A 16,632-nucleotide genomic window follows, 5' to 3' on the forward strand; every position below is an offset into this window, starting at 1 on the left:
CCACGGCCCCCCCTTTCCCTCCCCCCCCTTATTTTCCCTCCTGCTACTTGGATTTTTTTAGCTGCTGCGTCATGAGCATAATTTATGCAAAGAGCTTTGCCGCATGCTGCACCGCGCGCGCCAGCCGCCGGGGGCGGCGGGCTGGGCGGGTGGTGAAGGGAGGGGATCTGGGGAGCGGGGAACGAGGGGTGGGGGTGGGGAGGGCACCCTTAGCCCTTGGCCACGCCAGGAGGCCCCTAGGGCTCTCTTCCCGGACTGGAATGGAGGGTCCGTGGGGCGGGTCACGCAGCCCCCTCGGAGGTGCTGCTCGAGGTGCTTTCATTTTGGAAGGTGCGAGAGAGGGAGCACGGGAGTCTGAAGCGGAGACCCCGTGCCACGTTCCCTTCAGCCTAGGGCTGGGGCGGTGAGGACGGTGACCCCCAGTCGCCGCCGCCTTTCCACTGTAGGTTACTCAGTTGTGCTCCTCCTCGTCCTAAAGTCAAGTTCAGGTCTATGCTCGAGCCCCAGACCGCGAGAGAGAAGGGGGAACTCAGATGGGCGCTCAGCCAGCGTCGAACCCCCGAGCGGTTGATCTCCGGCTCCGTTTCAGGGAGGGAACCCTGAATGCACCCTCCACCCTCACCCAGTGGCGGTTGGTTGTGGCCGGCTTGTCTAAAGACAACTTCCCTGCCTTCTTGTCCAAGTAGACGAGAAATGTAAAAAAAAAAAATTAAGGAAGAAAGACTAAGTTCAGTAAAATGGAGAAAAACGATGTTCTGCTTTGCTGGCGGTGATGGTGTGGAGGGTGTGGTTTACTAGAGGCTTTCGAAGGTAGGAGAAGGGATTCAAAAAGGCAGTTGGGGCTGAGGGAAAGCAGATTGGAGTAGTTGCAGGTGGAAGAGGAAGGAATTGGAAGACCAAAAGGGGAAGAGAAGGAATGAGGGGAGAAGAATTTAGGCAGGCTCTGTAAATTCAGCAAATGTGGATCCCTCAATGTAGGCGGCCCGCTGTTGGCCTGGATTGCACACCTACTGTCCGCTCCACCCCCACCCCCATTTTGGTGGTTTCTGGAGAGCGGGAGATAGAGGAGTTACAGGTAGTGCGAGGAGACTTGTAGTGAGGCCTCAGCCCTCCCAGACTATTCTTTAGACCCCTTGGTGGAAGACACTGCAGGGGAAGAGCAGACGGGAAGCAGCACCAGGGTCTCCAGATCATCACTACACACTTTTCCAGAATGTTACCTGGAGCTTGCTCACACCCAGAGGTCCTGCTCACAGAAGCTTCCCTCTTGAGGCCTGGCGTCATCATCTGCTGGGCCAGCAGGGCTCAGGTGCTATCCATTTCCTGTTTCCTTTGGGGGGAGGGGGGATGAGTTACTGCTGGTGGCCGATTCATGAGAAACCAATGGATAAGTAGTGATCGCTTAGGTTTTAGTACCCGCTCTTCCACCTGCAGTCCATGCAAGTTATTGAACTTCTTCATGACTTACAAAATGAGGATAATACCTATAGTCACTACTTCCTAGGGTTAAGAAGTTTAATAGTGGGGCTGTGTGTAAAAATCTTTGAAAACTGTAAGCTCTATACAGAAGTAAGAGGATTAATGTACAGTAATGTATCATTATTTGTACAATAGTTTTATATCCACTTTAATGGCCTTGTGAAACTCTGATACATGTCATGGTATTCTATCTCTTGGGATTTAAAAAAAATTTTTTTTAACTTTATTTATTTTGAAAGAGACAGAGAGAGAACAGAGGAGGGGGAGAGAGAGAGGGAGAGAATCCCAAGCAGGCTCCGCACTGTCAGCATGGAGCCCAATGTGGGGCTCGAATGCACAAACCGTGAGATCATGGCCTGAGCTGAAACCAAGAGTGTGCTGCGTAACCGACTGAGCCACCCAAGTGCCCCTCTTGGGAGTTTTGTTTGGTCTGTAGCCTCTGTGGTCTTTCCCCTCCAACTGTAAATTCCTCGAGAGCACAGGCCGTCACTTACTCATTTTTGTATTTCCCATCGCTCTATGCAAAGAAGGGGCACATTCTTACACTTGAACATTATCACATGGAGGCAAAAACTCAGTCTATGTGAGTTGGTTTAGGACTACACACGGATCAAATGCTTTGAATGACATGAATATGAAGGATAGTTTGAAGAAAGAAATGGATGTGATGGAAGGGCTTGGGTGGGAGGAGACAAACATCAAAATGTTAATTGTGGTTTTCTCTGGAAAAAGGAAACCTTTAATTTATACTGTGTATACTTCTGCCTTGCTTAAGTTTTTGATGATGAGCATATATTACTTCTTTGTATGTTAATTTTTTTAATTCAGGTTTGACCTGTGCACACAGTAAAGTACCTAAGTCTTAAATGTACAATTTGAATCTTTACATAATTATCATCACCACCCACAATGAGATACAGAGCATTTCCGGGACACCTGGCAGGCTCAGTCAGTACAGCATGCAACTCTTGATTTCAAGGTCTTGAGTTCAAGCCTCACATTGGGCATGGAGCCTACTTAAAAAAAANCACCCACAATGAGATACAGAGCATTTCCGGGACACCTGGCAGGCTCAGTCAGTACAGCATACAACATACAGAAACTCTTGATTTCAAGGTCTTGAGTTCAAGCCTCACATTGGGCATGGAGCCTACTTAAAAAAAAAAAAAAAAAAAGGTAGAATACCCCTAACACCAAAGAAGACTCAACTGTTACCACTATTCTGAATTCTATCATCATAGATTAGTTTTGCTGGTTCTTGAACTTCATATAAATGGAATCAAGATAGTATGTGCTCTTGCGTCTGCCTTCTGTCACTGAACATATGTTTCTGAGATTCATCCATGTTGTTGTGTCTGGCAGTATTGTTTGTTCTTTTTTTGTTGCTGTATATATTCCGTGGCATAATTTTGCCACGATTTACCCATTCTACTGTGGATGGGCATTTGGGTTATTCTTGTTTTTGTCCCTTACAGATAAAGCTGCTATGAACAGGGGCACCTGGGTGGTTCAGTTGGTCAGGTGTCTGACTCTTGATTTTGGCTCAGGTCATGATCTTGCAGTTTGGGAGTTCGAGCCCCACATCAGGCTCTGGGCTGACAGTGCAGACAAAGCCTTCTTGGGATTCTCTCTCTCTCTCTCTGCCCCTCCCCTGTTCATGCTCTTTCTCTCTCTCAAAATAAATAAACTTTAAAAAAAAGAAAGAAGGAAAACAAGAAGGTGATATGAAAGAGAATAACACTGGGGGGCAGGGCAGGGAAGACTTCTCTGAAGAAGTGAAATGGAAGACAAACGTTAAAACACAGGATTGGCAGGAGGCAGAAGGAACAGCAGAGGCAGAGGTAGGGCAGAGGCCATCTGGCAGGAGGGAACTTGGCATTCAAGAAACCAAAAGACGATCGATATGGCTGGAGCACAGCAAGTGAAAATTGCACAAAATGGGGCTGGGAAGATTGGCAGAGCCCACATCAGGCAGGCCTGACCATATATACCTCTAATCTTTCAGTGTAATTGGGTCTTCCTTCCTTTGCAAACTCCACTCAAGGTTTATCTCCTGCAAAAAGCCTTCTTGAATATACCATGTCGTTCTAATATTATTTTAATTACATCATTTGTTCCAATAACTTCAGTATATAATTTGTCATTTATAGGCCATTCATTCTTTTTCTGGAGAACATATTAGTTTCCCCAGCAGATGTGGGGCAGGACCTCTGTTTCCTTTTTTGTCTGATCTCCACCAAACACTCAGCATATCCGGACAGCAAGAGTGTTGAGCCGGAGAGTCTCCCTTGGCACTGGACTCCATTCCTAGAAAGCTCTGGGAATCTAAGCACATAGTCTCTGATGTCCTATCTTCCCTGGCTTGAGAACTCACCCAGTTCCAGGTTTTCAAAATTGTCATAGAACAACCAAATTTTCCCAGGATCCAGGCATATTTTCCCAAACACCTTCCTGGTGGCCGTAGTTAATCTTGCCCCTCCTCCTCCCGAATCACCAGATTAAAGGCATCACTGCTGTTGCTAAGGGAATGAGGCTTGGGCAGGTGGGAGTGAGTTGGAGGACGATGCAGCAGGGAGTCAGGTTGGTCAGCAGGAAAAACCTCTCAACTGGGAGGAGACAAAAGGCAGCAATGCATTTCCAAGTGCTTCTCCGCCAGCTTTCCCCCTCTGTGTGCTACCTGTTTGTTCTCTCGGAAAGCTTTTAGAATTATTTAAAGAAATGTCTCCGGAATCGCACACTTTGGCATGTTACGGTGCGTCGTGGCTGGCCCCTTTTCACGAGATGAGGAAGCTGCTGTCCATCTTGACTGGTCATACGGAAGCCCTTGTGAGCAGAGTAGGTGGGAAAGGAGAAGGTCCCTGAGTACTGTTAACAATGCAGGGATATTTTAAGATGAGAAGCCAGAGGTGTTTTGCTGTTGCTGTTTGCTTGTTTTTTGAGAAGCCAGAGTTTTTGAAAACTTGTGACACAAAATGTGGCTTGCATACTCTGGCTTTTAAGGACCTCCCACCCTGAAATGCATATATTTTATTCTATTTACTGTAATCTTAGCAATGACATAGGACTGTATTACTAGGCTGCTGTCACTTTGACAGACCACCCTACCAGCTCCAAGGGTAAATATGTTTTTTTCCCATAATTTTTGTACAGTAACAAGGTGAGGAACATTTTAGCTCATAAATTATTTACCAAACCTCACAGGCATAATAGGCTGTGTGCATATTCATCAGGCCATCATCCATTATTCATAAGAAGTTCACTTCAACTGTTAGAAGAAAATGAGGTTGTTGATTGAAATGCGGAAGAAATGTGGTCTTTTGTTCTCCTCCCCCCCCCCTTCTCCCATCTGAGTAAGTCTGGAAGTTTCCATCAAAAAATGATATTGGAGGAAAAAGAAATTTATTTCTGACATGTAGATGTGTAGATAAGAGGGGAAGAAAGCCTGGAGTAGGAAATAAATTGTCAGAATCAACCACCATTCATTTGCGTTGGCTAAAGGCCCCTGATTCCTGCTTGCACAGAGACTGTACCCAGGAAATGGCCAGAGGGGGGTATCCTTCCTTGCCATAAAAGAGCAGCTTCAGCAAATCTGATAGAGTTGATACTTAGCTTAAGATACAGGCTGATTGCTATAGTTCCAGAAATATTTATCATTTATCTTCTTATTTGACCTTCACACCAAATCTGTGAGGTAGGAGTAATAGTCAAGATGAGAAAATTGAGGGAGGCTCAGAGAGGTGAAGTGACTTGTCTAAGGCCAAATGGCTGGTGAGGAGCAGGCCAGGTGTAGAACCTGAATTTTCTTTGTGTTACATGTTCTTTATATTCTGTCTTCCTAAGTCCTCTGGGTGATGAAGACCACTGGTCCCAAGAAAGGGGCATTTTACAGTGTTTTCTGGAAACCATTAATTTTATTATTTTCCCTTTTTTTATGTTTTGATTATTTCTGTGAACTACAGAAGCAATATAGGTTTGAAAGCATCAAATAATACAAAGTTCTATAGAATGGAGAATAACAAATGTCCCTGGGGCATGGACAGGGAGCCAACCTCCATTGCGACAGGAACAAGTAGGAGACGTTATAATCCAATCAGGTCCACAGATTTGTGCTCAGATGTGACCATGGTAACTTAACTAGCTGTGTAGCCTTGGACAGGTTAGCTTTCTTTAAGTCATAGCTTCCCATTTTACAAATGCGAAGAACATTCACTCCTAGGGTTTTTTAAGTGTTAGAGGATATTATGCATATAAACCCAAGTGTCAGCATCTTCCTCCTTTTTTTTATTTTTTCATATCCTTCCATGTTAAGGGTCACCTGTTTCTCTCTCTAGTGTATTTGGGGAAGTGGAACGAAAGGCAAGGTTTGTCTCATGTCTGTCTCCCAAGTCTTCTGCTTGACCTTCTATTCCATTCGGTCCTTCTATTCCATTCACTTGGCTGCTGGTCACAGCCTAAAACTCCTGATGTGGTTCCACTGGATGAAATGCAACTATAGTCACAGTGGAGCAGAGCTATGGATTCTCCTCAACATGACTACACAAAATGTTCTTTACCGAAGGGTTGGGGGAAGACTAAAGAGAATTGCAATGAATAAGGGAATGTACTAAAAATTTGCCTTTGGGGAGCGCCTGGGTGGCTCAGTTGGTTGAGTGTATGACTCTTGATTTTGGCTCAGGTCGTGATCTCATGGTTTATGGGATTGAGCCCTGTGTTGGGCTCTGTGCTGATGGTGCAGAGCCTCCTTGGAATCCTCTCTCTTCTGTGCCTCTCCCCCAACTCATGCTCTCTTTGTCTCTCTCAAAATAAAAATAAACTTAAAAAAAATTTGCCTTTGGGGTGCCTGGGTGCCTCAGTTGGTTGAATGTCCAACTCTTGATTTCGGCTCAGGTCATGATCCCAGGATCTTTGGATTGAGCTCCACATCAGGCTCTGGGCTGAATGCGTTGTCTTAAGGTTCTCTCTCTTTCCCTCTGCTCTTCTCCCCCATGCACACACTCTAAAATAAAATAAATAAGTTTGCTTTAACTTTCCCTATAATCCAAGTGAAAAACAGTTAAGAAATTAAATCTTTATTAAAGGGTCTGTACCTTTCATGGATGTACCCCAGGCACTAACCTGGCTCCCTGTCCTCAGGTCTGCTTCCCTCCCTAGAAACGCCTTCAGACCTCCACTTCTGGGGCACCTGGTTGGCTCAGTCAGTTAAGCATCCGGCTCTTGGTTACAGCTCAGGTCATGATCTCAAGATTTCATGAGTTAGAGCCCTGTGTCAGGGCTCTGCGCTGACAGCACAGAGCTTGCTTGGGATTCTTGGTCTCCTTCTCTCTCTGCCCCTCCCCCATTCATGCTCTGTCTCTCTCAAAATAAACTTTAAAAATTTTTTTTAAAAAAACCCCACTTCTTTCTGGGAAGCCCCAGGGCCTTCCTCCCTCTTGTTCCTCAGCTACTCCTAATAAATTTCCCTAAATCTGACAAATTCAGTCTGGAAGAGCTAAGTGTGTGTGTGTGTGTGTGTGTGTGTGTGTGTGTATGTTATGAGGTGGAACAGGGGAAAGGCGCCACAGAGTATGTGTCCCAGTGAGCTCTGGCAGACAGTCCAGCCAGCAGAACTGTCTAGGGGATGCTGGCACCCGAGTCCCGAACCCCTCCAGTCTCTTGGCCAGACTGAGATGCAGATGAGGCTTTATTCTTTCTGACTGTCCTTTCGAAAGTAAGCAGCCTTTGTAACACATACACACCCCTCAAAGAATGAAATGAAATCTCAACCCCCAAATAGGCGAATGTTGATGTGTGTCAGTATCACTGCATTACTTTGCACTTTTAATAAGCACGAAATGATTCCGATGCAGGTGGCTTGGGATTTCACATTGAGAGAAATTGATCAAAACCCCCAAAGAAGAGACGCTGCCCCTGCCACGGTGGAATTAGCCCTTTGCATTATTATGCAGAGCAGTGTTAGTGCCTCTCCTACAAAGGCTTGCCTGGAATAAGAAAGGAGGGTCCATTTCTGAGTCATATATCTTGTAATCCTTGTTCCCTTAGTTACACAAAAACCAGCCAAAACTTTGAAAAGGCTGCTTCAAAGAGCCTGACTGGATTCTTCCACAAACCACTACCCTCCTTCTTGAGCTGGGAAATAGGAGGTGGGTTTGTTCTTCCCATTACATAAGTCAAGAGCACAACACATAGTTGGTGTTCAGTTAATTTACATAAAAAGGGGTGCCTGGGTGGCTCAGTCAGTTAAGTGTCCGACTCTTGACTTAGGCTCAGGTCATGATCTCACAGTTCTTGGGTTCGAGTCCCACATTGGGCTCTGCACTGTCAGTGGGATTCCCTCTCTGCCCCTCCCCGACTCATGCTTATTCACTCGCTCTCTCTCAAAATAAATGAAAAAACTTTTTTAAAAAGGTACATAAAAAAGCTCTACTCAGCCTGATTAATTGGGAGTAGGGACCCAGCAGGAAGAGGCAAAGCCATTCTCTGAACCCTCAGACCACAGCTTACCCATCTCTACTCTAGCATTTGCCAAGTTCTGCCTTAATTTTGCTCCACACCTAGTTCAGAGCCCTGATGTGGGCTTGATCTCACGACTCTGAGATCATGACCTCATCCAAAATCAAGAGTCCAATGCTTAAACTGAGCCACCCAGGCACCTCCATAGTTCATTCCTTTTTATTGCATGGCAACACCACAATTTGTTTATCCACTGACCTGTTGACAGTCATTTGCGTTGTTTCCAATTTGGGACTGTTACAAATGAAGCTGTTATAAATACCCTTGTAAGTCTGTGTGTGGCCATATACTTTAATTTCTCTTGGGTTAACAGGAATGGAATAGCTGGATCATATGGTATGTGTATGTTTAACTTAAAAAAATTGTTTTATTATTTATTTCAATTTTTTTTGTTTAAATGCCAGTTAGTCAACATAGAGTGCAATATTAGTTTCAGGACTAGAATCTAGTGACTCATCACCTACACACACTCCTAGTATGTATCCCAACAAGCACTCTCCTTAGTACCCATGACGCATGTAACCCATCCCCCCTCCCAGCACCCCTCAGGTTGTTCTCTATAATTAAGAGTCTGTTTGGGGCACCTGAGTGGCTCTGTCCATTGAGCAGCCAACTTTGGTTCTGGTCATGATTTCTTTTTTCTTTTTTTAATGTTTTATTTATTTCTGAGAGAGAGCAGCATGAGCAGGGAAGGGGCAGAGAGAGAGAGGGAGACACAGAATCCGAAGCTGGCTCCAGGCTCTGAGCCAGCTCTCAGCACAGAGCCCAATGTGGGGCTCAAACCCACGAACTGTGAGGTCATGACCTGAGCTGAAGTCGGACACTCAACCGACAGAGCCACCCAGGCGTCCCAGTTCTGGTCATGATTTCATGGTGTGTGGTTTTGAGCCCCGCATCGGGCTCTGTGCTGACAGCTAGCTCTGAGTATGGAGCCTGTTTCAGATTCTGTGTCTCCCTCTCTCTCTGACCCTCCCCTGCTCACGCTGCCTCTCTCTCTCTCAGAAATAAAACATAAAGAAGTATTAATTTGAAAAAAATGAGTAAACATTAAAAATAATTTTTTAAAGAGTGTATTTTATGGGTTTGCCTCTCTTTCCCATGTTCATCTGTTTTGTTTCTTAAATTCCACACAGAGTGAAATGATGTGGTATTTGTCTTTCTCTGACTGACTTATTTCACTTAGCACAATACCCTCTAGCTCCATCCACACCGTTGCAAATGGCAAGATTTCATTCTTTTTTTATGGCTGAATAATATTCCTGTGTGTGTGTGTGTGTGTGTGTGTGTGTGTGTATCACAACTTCTTTATCCATTCATCAGTTGATGGACATTTGGGCTCTTTTCATAATTTGGCTATTGTTGATAGCGCTGCTATAAATAATCAGTTTTTTTGTATCCTTTGGGTAAATACTTAGTAGTGCAATTGCTGGATCACAGTAGGGTAGTTCTATGTGTACGTTTAACTTTTAAAGATCCTGCCATACTGTTTTCAAAGTGGTTGTACCATTTTATACTCTTACTAGCAGTATATGACCGATCTTTTTTTTTAAATGTTATTTATTTCTGAGAGAGAGAGACACACACACAGCATGAGCAGGGAAGGGTCAGAGAGAGTGGGAGATACAGAGTCTGAAACAGGCTCCAGGCTCTGAGCTAGCGGTCAGCACAGAGCCCGACGCGGGGCTCGAGCCCATGAACCATGAGATCATGACCTGAGCTGAAGTCAGAAGCTTAACCAACTGAGCCACCCAGGCACCCCAGTATATGACAGTTCTAATAGCTGTACATTCTAACACTTGAAATTGTCAGGCTTCTTATATTACCCATTTTATTTTAAAAATATTTTTAGTTTATTTATTTATTATGAGAGAGAGAGAATGAGAAGGGGAGTGGCTATGAGAGAAGGAGAGAGAGAGAGAAAGAATCGCAAGCAGGCTCTGCACTGCCAGCATGGAGTGTGTGACATGGGACCCCAAACCACAAACTGTGAGATCATGACCTGAGCTGAAACCAAGAGTTGGACACTTAACTGACTGAGCCACCCAGGTGCCCCCATATTAGCCATTTTCATAGGTGTGCCAACATTGCTTTAATTTTTTGACTTGATAAACATTCATATGGTTCAAAATTTTTATTTATGTTTCTTTTAAGTTTACTTATTTTGAGAAAGAGGGAGAAAGACAAAGCGAGGGCAGGGGAGGGGCAAAAAGAGGGACAGAGAGAATCCCAAGCAGGCTCTGCACTGTCAGTATGGAGCCCAATACGGGGCTCGAACCCACGAACTGGGAGATCATGACCTGAGCTGAAATCAAGAATCAGACACTTAACTGACTGAGCTACCCAGGTGCCCCAATTTTAAAAAAATTTAAAGGTATACAGTGAAAAGTCTCACTTTTACTTCTGTCTCCCCACACAAACCAGTAGCCACTTTTTATAGGTAGCTTGTATATTCTTTCAGAATTTCTTTACTCAAATGCCAATGAATATTCTTGGTTTTCCTGTTCTTTTACAAAACACATGATGCTAACCACACTGTTCTGAAGATTTCATTTTTATTTTTTTAATTTAAAACATATTTTGGAGGAGCACCTGGGTGGCTCAGTCAGTTAAACGTACATGATCTCACAGTTTGTGAGTTCGAGCCCCATGTTGGGCTCCATGCTGACAGCTCAGAGCCTGGAGCCTGCTTTGGATTCTGTCTCCCTCTCTCTCTGCCCCTCTCCTGCTCACACTCTGTTTCTCTCTCTCTCAAAAATAAATAGATATTAAAAAAATTTTAAATATATTTCGGAGAGCTTTCTCATTCTTTGTTACAGCCATAGAGTACTTAGTTGTGTGACTGTACTAAGATTTATTTTACCACTTCCCTATTGATGGACATATGGGTTATTCCTAACCTTTTGCTATTACAATGCTACGGTGATAACTTTATACACAGCGTTTCTCATGAGTGCAAATATATCTGTAGGAATCATTCCTAGAAATGGGGATGGTAATGTGTATCGATAGATATTGTGTATCGATAGATATTGCCAAACTAACCCAATAGGAGTTATACCAATTTATATTCCCACAGCAATAAATTAGAGTGGGGTCACAGAAAGACAAATATCGTATGATTTCTGGCACAAAAACAAACACTCAGATCAATGGAACAGAATAGAGAACCCAGAAATGGACCTACAAACATATGGCCAACTAATTTTTGACAAAGAAGGAAAAAATATCCAATGGAATAAAGACAATCTCTTCAACAAATGGTGCTGGGAAAACTGGACAGAGACATGCAGAAAAATGAATCTGGACCACTTTCTTACACCATACACAAAAATAAACTCAAAATGGATGAAAGACCTACGCGTTAAGACAGGAAGCCATCAAAATCCTTGAGGAGAAAGCAGGCAGAAACCCCTTTGACCTTGGCTGGAGTAACTTCTTACTCAACACATCTCCAGAGGCATGGGAAAGAGTAAAAATGAACTATGGGACCTCATCAAGATAAAAAGCTTCTGCACAGCAGAGGAAACTGTCAGCAAAACTAAAAGGCAACCGACCGAATGGAAGAAGATATCTGCAAACAACATATCAGATAAAGGGTTAGTATCCAATATCTATAAAGAACTTATCAAACTCAACACCCAGAAAACAAATAATCCAGTGAAGAAAGAGGCAGAAGACATGAATAGACACTTCTCCAAAGAAGACATCCAGATGGCCAATTGAGGCATGAAAAAATGCTCAACATCACTCATCATCAGGGAAATACAAATGAAAACCACAATGAGATACCACCTCACACCTGTCAGAATGGCTAACATTAACAACTCAGACAACAACAGATGTTGGCAAGGATGCGGAGAAAGAGGATCTCTTTTGCACTGCTGGTGGGAATGCAAACTGGTGCAGCCACTCTGGAAAACACTATGGCGGTTCCTCAGAAAGTTAAAAAAAGAACTACCCTATGACCCAGCAATTGCACTACTAGGTATTTATCCAAAGGATACAGGTGTGCTGTTTCAAAGGGACACATGCACCCCAATGTTTATAGCAGCGCTATCAACAATAGCCAAACTATGGAAAGAGCCCAAATGTCCATCGATGGATGAGTGGATAAAGAAGATGTGGTATATATATATATATGTGTGTGTGTGTGTGTGTGTATATATATATATATATAGTGGAGTATTACTCAGCAATCAAAAAGAATGAACGCTTGCCATTTGCAATTACATGGATGGAACTAGAGGGTATTATGCTAAGTGAAATTAGTCCATCAGAGAAAGACAAATATCAAATGACTTCACTCATATGAGAAGTTTAAGATACAAAACAGATGAACATAAGGGAAGGGAAGCAAAAATAAGATAAAAACAGGGAGGGGGACAAAACAGAAGAGACTCTTAAATATGGAGAACAAACAGAGGGTTACTGGAGGGGTTGTGGGAGGGGGGATGGGCTAAATGGGGAAGGGACATTAAGGAATCTACTCCTGAAATCACTGTTGCACTATATGTTAACTAACTTGGATATAAATTTAAAAAGAAATAAATTATTTTTTTAAAAAACATATTTCACTCATATGTAGAATTTAAGACACAAAACAAACAAGCAAAGGAAAAAAATAAGAGAGCAAGACAAATCAAGCAGCAGACTTAATGAGGGGGCACCTGGGTGGCTCAGTTGGTTGGGCGTACGACTTAGGCTCAGGTTGTGATCTCACGGTTCGTGGGTTCGAGCCCCACATTGGGCTGTGCTGACAGCTAGCTCACACCCTGGAGCCTGTCTTCAGATTCTGTGTCTCCCTCTCTGTCTTTGACCTTCCCCTGCTCACGCTGTCTATCTGTCTCTCTCTCAAAAATAAATAAAACATTAAAAAAAAAAAGCAGACTTAATGATAGAGAACCGATGTTTACCACGGAGTGGGGGATGGGTGAAACAGGTGATGGGGTTAAGGAGCGCACTTGTGGTGATGTCGCATGGATGTCTTGAATCAGTATATTGTACACCTGAAACTAATATTACATTGTATATTAATTAGCTGAAATGAGAATAAAAACTTTAAAAAATAAAAACAAAAAATAGAGTGTCTGCTTATTCACAGCCCTGCAAATAGAGTGAAGTTAGTAAATGTGTGGATTTTACCAATCTGATAATGGTGTCTGCGTGGTTTTCATTTGCCTTCTTCTTATTACATAGAGTGAAGCTGAGGGGCACCTGGGTGGCTCAGTCGGTTAGGAATCTAACTCTTGCTTTTAGCTCGGGTCATGATCTCACGGTTTATGGTTCGAGCCCACATCAGGCTCTGTGCGGACAGCGTGGAGCCTGCTTGGGATCCTCCCTCTCTCCTCCTCTCCCTCTTCCCCATGCTGTCTCAATATAAATAAATTTAAAAAAAAAAAAAGAGTGAAGCTGAACATCATCTTGTATGTTTAAAAGTCATTTATATTTACTTTTCTCTCAACCGTCTGTAATTGTCATTTGCTACTTTTTCCAGTGGCTGGTCATATACTGACTGATCTCCATGAGTTCTAGGACAGGGCGCTTAGCCCCTTGTACAAACTGCAGATATCTCTTCTCTAATCTGTCATTTGTCTTTTCTTTTCTTTTTTTAAATTTTTAATGTTTTATTTATTTCTGAGAGAGAGAGAAGAGACACTGTGAGCTGGGGAGGGTCAGAGAGAGAGGGAGACACAGAATCTCAAACAGGCTCCAGGCTCTGAGCTGGCAGTCAGCACAGAGCCCGACGCGGGGCTCAAACCCACGAACCGGAAGATCATGACCTGAGCCGAAGTCGGACGCTTAACCGACTGAGCCACCCAGGCATTTGTCTTTTCACTTTATGTAGTTATCATCCCTCCCATTAATTCTCTTAATGAATCCTGGACATTAATCCTGAGTATTAATTAGTCTGGTTGTTTCTGCCTCCTAAATAGTTCTGGAATGCCCTTCCCCGACCCCGACATTTTTCTACCCCACCACCATTTCCCTGGGCCAGTCTGCTATCACCACTCACTTAAATTACTACATTGGTATTCTGACTGCTCTCCCAGACACACTTCCACTTTTGTCCCTGTCTACTCTAGTCTACATTTTGTAGCCAGAAAGCAATTTCTAAAATAAAAACAGGATCATGTCACTTGTCTCTTAAAGCTCTTCAGTGGCTAACTGGCGCCCCCAGGTAGAATCCAGTGTCTTAAGTTAGGGTCCTCCGGGAGCTCCAGGATCCCTCGTGTGGTCTGGCTCGTGCTGACTTCTTCAGCCTCATATCTTACCAGTTCTCACCTCCCATTCCGTGCTCCCACCATACTGAACTGTTTCCATGTCCTCCCTCTCTGTACACTCTCTCGCTTCCCAGGCCTTTGCATAAGCTTTCCTTCTTTGAGGAATTCCCTTCACTTGCTTAACTTCCACTCACCCTTCAGATTTCTTCTCAAACATCACTCTGCCAGCGGGAAGCCCCACTTGACCCAAGTAGAGGAGATTAGGTACCTCATCTACGCGTTCTCCTAACACCCCCCACCCCATTCTGTCCTTAAGTCAGTGCCAGTCACACTACATCGTGATTATCTGTTGACTTCTGTCACTCCCATTAGGCAGACTAAGTTTTGGGAAGGTGGGGACTGAGCCTGCTTCTTCACTACTGTTTCCCTAGAGCCTATCACAGGGCCTGGCACATAGTAGGTGCTCAATAAATAGTTGTTAAATTAATTCAAGAAAGGATGTTTGATAAATGACAGGATTAACATTTCATCTTAGTTGGGGGGACCCTGGAGAATTAAGAAAACAGAAAGGCTCTGGACTCCTGTCCAAGAAAGTAGCCAGTTGCTCCTTAAGCCCACCTGCCAGAGAGCTGTGGCTTGTACCCTTCCATTTCTCTTGGTACTCTCGTAAGCGACTCAGCCACCCAGGCACCCCCTCTCTGGGTAATCTCATTTGGCTCTGCCCTAGCTTGCTCTGTGCCCAGGTCCCAGAGTGGCCAGCAAAACACCTAACACCCTGTACAGGCAGCAATGACCAATCTGAAGGCAGTTTGCCTTGGCTGGAGGTAAGTCCCAGAGGCTTCCCGGGTGTCACAGTTTACCTTTTAATCACTGGACCATGGAGAGATCCTGGGCAGGAGATGGATTCCAGTGGAGGGCCAGAGCAGACAGGTGTGCCTGGGGAGACAGCTTGGAACAGTGGCTATTTACCATTCACTAGAAGTATTTGGTGTTTTGTTTTTGTTTTTTAGTTTTTTAAAAATGTTTATTTATTTTTGAGAGACAGAGGACAAGTCAGGGAGGGTCACAGAGAGGGGGAGACACAGAATCCAAAGCAGGTGCCAGGCTCTGAGCTGTCAGCACAGAACCCAATGCGGGGCTCGAACCCATGAACCGTGAGATCATGACCTGAGCCGATGTCGGATGCTCAACCAACTGAGCCACCCAGGCGCCCCGACTCTCTTTTCTTTCTTTCTTTTTAAAGTAGGCTTCATGCCCAGCGCACAGCCTGACATGGGGCTTGAACTCATGACCCTGAGATTGAGACCTGAGCTGAGATCAAGAGTCAGACGTTTCACTGACTGAGCCACCCAGGCGCCCCAGTATTTGAGTGTTTAACACCTGGTAGGGCCTGACCAAAATGTACAACCTGATTATCAGTTCTGTCCACTCTCCCTCTGTCTTCTCAGGCTTCCCTTTGTTCATTTCCTTTGCTAAACAGATTCTGGAGCTGGAGGTGACACAAGGATTGTGTGACCTTTTTGGTAGATGAAACGGAGACCCTTGGGAGGCAAAAGATTTTAAAACAGCATTAACATATTAAACAATGTAAATAAATTAAAAACAACGCTTGCAAAGTCACACAAACCTTGAGTTGGATTACTGGCTTAGCAGCTGTGTAACTCAGTTCAACTACTTAACCTCTCTGAAATACAGTTTCCTGACCTGCAGCTTTCCTCAGTCTGCTAAGGGCCTTCAACTTGTAAGGTCACCTTATTAATAAATAGCAGGGAAGGGCGCTTGGATGGCTCAGTCGGTTAAGCGTCCATCTCTTGGTTTCTGCTCAGGTCAAGATCTCTGGTTTTGTGAGTTCGAGCCCTGAGTCAGGCTCTGCACTGACACATGGAGCCTGCTTGGGATTCTGTCTCTCTTCCTCTCTTTCTGCCCCTCCCTCCACTCACACTATCTCTGTCTCGGTCTTTCTCAAAATACATAAACTTACAACAAATTAAAAATAAACAAATAAGTCATAGAGAATAAGTGGGATCTGAGTAGAAGAGGACTAAAGTCAGTTGGTGACAGAGTGAGAACAGAACTCATGTCTTGATTTAGGGACCACTTCTTATACTCTGATTGACACAGACTGCTATAGTCCACACACTCAGGGTCTCTGTGAGCCCACAGAGAGAAATAAGGGAAGTTTCCTTTCCTAGGTTCAGTTATTTTCTGATGCCTTTGAGCATGGGGTAGAGGTTGGGATCCATTAGTGACTTCTCCAGTTTCAGGCTCTGGGGTGGAATCAATTTAGGATCGGATTTGGAAAAGTTAGGACACAGGGAAGGTTTGATCTGACCTTCAAGGATTTATTCACTCCTTTACTTCCCAATTACTGACTGCAATCGTCATGCTAAAAATAGGTGCGAGGCTCTGGAGCTAAAAGTCT

At 44.2% G+C, this 16,632-nt stretch overlaps 1 protein-coding gene and 1 long non-coding RNA gene across 2 annotated transcripts in view; both read right to left on the reverse strand.

Moving 5' to 3' along the window:
- POU6F1 (POU class 6 homeobox 1) overlaps positions 1 to 1,270 on the reverse strand; it is a 29,913-nt gene extending 28,643 nt beyond the window's left edge. The window contains exon 1 of the mRNA XM_077753591.1: positions 1,221 to 1,270. The gene's annotated coding sequence lies outside the window, so the exon portion shown is untranslated. The remainder of the gene's footprint in view (positions 1 to 1,220) is intronic.
- A 4,469-nt stretch (positions 1,271 to 5,739) lies between these two features.
- Positions 5,740 to 15,157, reverse strand: LOC144222888 (uncharacterized). The gene is made up of 2 exons (XR_013332498.1): positions 15,071 to 15,157; positions 5,740 to 6,475 (listed from the first exon to the last, which is right to left on the reverse strand). It is a non-coding gene; the product is annotated as an uncharacterized LOC144222888 (long non-coding RNA).
- Between the last annotated feature and the right edge of the window lie 1,475 nt (positions 15,158 to 16,632).

This window comes from Crocuta crocuta, unplaced genomic scaffold (genome assembly GCF_008692635.1).
Source record: "Crocuta crocuta isolate KB4526 unplaced genomic scaffold, BGI_CrCroc_1.0 scaffold30, whole genome shotgun sequence".
NCBI lineage: Eukaryota > Metazoa > Chordata > Mammalia > Carnivora > Hyaenidae > Crocuta > Crocuta crocuta.